General features: G+C 38.9%; 1 non-coding gene across 1 annotated transcript; it reads right to left on the bottom strand.

Annotated features, from left to right (window-relative positions):
- Positions 1-2,888: 2,888 nt before the first annotated feature.
- On the bottom strand, positions 2,889-2,996 carry LOC112746280 (small nucleolar RNA R71). The gene has a single exon (XR_003174172.1). It is a non-coding gene; the product is annotated as a small nucleolar RNA R71 (small nucleolar RNA).
- Between the last annotated feature and the right edge of the window lie 1,354 nt (positions 2,997-4,350).

Genomic DNA, 4,350 nt, shown 5'->3' with positions numbered 1-4,350 from the left:
GGCTAGAATTATTGGCGGCCATTCCTGAGATCCGGAACGTCTAAACCTTGTCTGTGGTATTCTGAGTAGGATCTGGGAGGGGATGACTGTAAGGCCCACATCGGTTGGGGAGGGGAACGAAGCATGCCTTATAAGGGTGTGGATACCTCTCCCTAGCATGACGCGTTTTGACGAGTGAGTGTGGGGGGCTTCGGCTATCATCCCTATCGTCAAAGGCAAAACCGTGAGGCCTTGTGTGCCAAAGCGGACAATATCGTGCTAGCGGGTGGTCTGGGCTGTTACAGATGGTATCAGAGCCAGAACCCGGATCGATGTGCCAGCGAGGGCGCTGGGCTCCCTTAGGGGGGTGGATTGTAAGGCCCACATCGGTTGGAGAGGGGAACGAAGCATACCTTATAAGGGTGTGGATACCTCTCCCTAGCATGACGCGTTTTGACGAGTGAGTGTGGGGGGCTTCGGCTAGCATCCCTATCGTCAAAAGCAAAACCGTGAGGCCTTGTGTGCCAAAGCGGACAATATCGTGCTAGCGGATGGTCTGGGCTGTTACAACATAAGTATCTCTATCTTTATTTTATATTTTATTTATCTTTTAATTATCAATTCTCCATCACCATTTGAATCCGCCTGACTGAGATTTACAAGATGACCATAGCTTGCTTCAAGCCGACAATTTCCTTGGGATCGACCCTTACTCACGTAAGGTATTACTTGGACGACCCAGTGCACTTGCTGGTTAGTTGTGCGGAATTGTGACAAAGTGTGATTCACGTTTGAGAGCTCCAAGTCTTTGGCGCCAGTGTTGATGATCACAATTTCGTGCACCAAGTTTTTGGCGCTGTTGCCGGGGATTGTTCGAGTTTGGACAACTGACGGTTTATCTTGTTGCTTAGATTAGGTACTTTTCTTTTTATTTTTCAGAATTTTTAAGAATGGATTCTAGAGTTTCAAGGTGATATTCTTATCATCACAAAAGCTGATTGATTCTCATCAATTTAGCTATTGAATGTAATGTCCTGCTGAAGCTTGGCTAGCCATGTCTAATCTTTTTAGACTGAAGCTTTAGACTAACATTGCATGATTCCTGGAATTCTTATTAAAAGTTTTGAATCACTTTATTTTCTTTTCATATAATTTTCGAAAAACCACAAAAAAATTTTATAAAACCATAAAAATAAAAAATATTTTATATTTCTTGTTTGAGTCTAGTGTCTAATTTTAAGTTTGGTGTCAATTGCATGTCTTTATTTTTCTAATTTCGAAAATTACATGCACTATGTTCTTCATCAATCTTCAAGTTGTTCTTGATGATTTACTTGCTTTGATCTTTAAATTCTCTTGTTTTGTGTGTTTTGTTGTTTTTCTTATGCATTCTCAATTTGTTAGAGTCTCTAATACAAAACTTCTAAGTTTGGTGTCTTGCATGCATTGTTAATTTGATCTTAGTTGCATTTTTTATTGTTTCTCATTACTAAAAATTCAAAAAATTTTCAAAACTATGTCTTTTCAAGTCAATAATATAGAGAATTGAAGATTCAGAACATTCAGCAGAGGAATTAAACAGAAAAAGATGGGTGTTCAAAACGCCCAGTGAAGAAGGAAAACTGGCGTTTAAACGCCAGCCAGGGTACCTGGCTGGGCGTTTAACTCCAGGATGACACTAGAGAGAAGATTTTTTTTTTAATTCAAATCTTTTTCAACTTTTCATAATTTTTCAAAATCAAATCTTTTTCAAATCATATCTTTTCAATCATATCTTTTCAAAATCAATTTCTTTTTAATTTTTTTATTTATTACTATTTTCGAAAATCCTTGCTAAAATTAATGATTTACTTCAAAATTTTCAAGTTGTTACTTGCCTATTAAGAAAGGATCAAATTTTAAATTTTAGAATCATATCTTTTAATTTCTTGTTAGTCAAGAAATCAACTTTAATTTTAAAACTTTCTTTTTTAAAAAATTGATTTTCAATCATATCTTCTCAATCATATCTTTTCAATCACATCTTTTTCAAAATTTATTTTCAATCATATTTTTTTAATTTCTAATTTCAAAATCTTTTTCAAAAATCACTTAATTTCTTTCCCAATCTTAGTTTTCGAAAATCAATTACCAAATTTTCAAAATTTCTTACTTTAATTTCAAAAATTTTTTCCCTTCTTCTCACATCCTTCTATTTAAGGGACTAACACTCCTCCTCAAGGTGCAATTCGAAATCTATCCCTCTTGATAAGTTCGAATTCTCTTCTATCTACCTCCTCCTTCTATTCTTATTTTTCCTCTGACACCTCAAGTAATCTCTATACTGTGACATAGAGGATTTCCCACTTTCTTGTTCTCTTCTCTTTCATATGAGCAGGAGCAAAAATAAAGGCATACTTGTTCAAGCTGATCCTGAACCTGAAAGGACCTTGAAGAGAAAGCTAGGAGAAGCTAAAGCACAATTCTCTCTAGAGGGCCTAACAGAGCTTTTCAAAGAAGAAGAAACCATGGCAGCCGAAAACAACAATGCCACCAATGCAAGGAAGGTGCTTGGTGACTTTACTGCACCTACTCCTGACTTCTATGGGAGAAGCATCTCAATCCCTGCCATTGGAGCAAACAACTTTAAGCTTTAGCCTCAATTAGTTTCTCTAATGCAACAGAATTGCAAGTTTCATGGACTTCCATTGGAAGATCCTCATCAGTTCTTAGCTGAATTCTTGCAAATCTGTGACACTGTCAAGACCAATGGGGTTGACCCTGAAGTCTACAGACTTATGCTCTTCCCTTTTATTGTAAGAGACAGAGCTAGGACATGGTTGGACTCACAACCTAAAAAAAGCCTGAACTCTTGGGAAAAGCTAGTTAATGCCTTCCTGGCAAAGTTCTTTCCACCTCAAAAATTGAGTAAGCTTAGAGTGGAAGTCCAAACCTTCAGACAGAAGGAAGGTGAATCCCTCTATGAAGCTTGGGAAAGATAAAAGCAATTGATCAGAAGGTGTCCTTCTGACATGCTTTCAGAATGGAGTATCATAGGTATATTCTATGATGGTCTATCTGAACTATCCAAGATGTCATTGGATAGCTCTGCTAGAGGATCTTTTCATTTGAATAAGACGCCCACAGAAGCTCAGGAACTCATTGAAATGGTTGCAAATAACCAATTCATGTACACTTCTGAAAGGAATCCTGTGAATAATGGGACAACTCAGAAGAAAGGAGTTCTTGAGATTGATACTCTGAATGTCATATTGGCTCAGAATAAGATATTGACTCAACAAGTCAATATGATTTCTCAGAGTCTGTCTGGAATGCAAGCTGCATCAGTCAGTACTAAGGAAGCTTCCTCTGAAGAAGAAGCTTATGACCCTGAGAACCCTGCAATGGAAGAGGTGAATTACATGGGAGAACCCTATGGAAACACCTATAATCCTTCATGGAGAAATCTTCCAAATCTCTCATGGAAGGATCAACAGAGACCTCAACAAGGTTTCAACAACAATAATGGTGGAAGAAACAGGTTTAGCAATACCAAGCCTTTTCCATCATCTTCTCAGCAACAGACAGAAAATTCTAAGCAGAGCCACTCTGACTTAGCAACCATTGTCTCTGATCTAATCAAAACCACTCAAAGTTTCATGACTGAAACAAGGTCTTCCATTAGAAATTTGGAGGCACAAGTGGGTCAGCTGAGTAAGAAAATTACTGAACTCCCTCCTAGTACTCTCCCAAGCAATACAGAAGAGAATCCAAAAAGAGAGTGCAAGGCCATAACCACAACCCACACGGCTGAACCTGGAGAGGAGGAAGAGGCAGTGATCTCCACTGAGAAAGACCTCAATGGACGTCCACTGGCCTCCATGGAGTTCCCTGATGAGGAACCATGGGAATCTGAGGCTCACACAGAGACCATAGAGATTCCATTGAATTTACTTCTGCTATTCATGAGCTCTGATGAGTATTCTTCCTCTGAAGAGGATGAAGATGTTACTGAAGAGCAAGTTGCTAAGTACCTTGGAGCAATCATGAAGCTAAATGCCAAGTTATTTGGTAATGAGACTTGGGAGGATGAACCTCCATTGCTCATCAAAGAACTGGATGACTTGACTAGGCAGAGATTACCTCTGAAGAGACAAGATCCTAGAAAGTTCTCAATACCTTGTACCATAGGCACCATGACCTTTGAGAAGGCTTTGTGTGACCTAGGGTCAAGTATAAACCTCATGCCTCTCTCTGTAATGGAGAAGCTAGGGATCATAGAGGTACAAGCTGCAAGAATCTCACTAGAGATGGCAGACAATTCAAAGAAACAGGCTTATGGACTTGTAGAGGATGTCTTGGTAAAGGTTGAAGGCCACTACATCCCTGCTG

This window comes from Arachis hypogaea, chromosome 14, assembly GCF_003086295.3.
Source record: "Arachis hypogaea cultivar Tifrunner chromosome 14, arahy.Tifrunner.gnm2.J5K5, whole genome shotgun sequence".
Lineage (NCBI taxonomy): Eukaryota > Viridiplantae > Streptophyta > Magnoliopsida > Fabales > Fabaceae > Arachis > Arachis hypogaea.
Note: the sequence above shows the minus strand (reverse complement) of the source record. Positions and strands in the feature narration are given on the sequence as shown.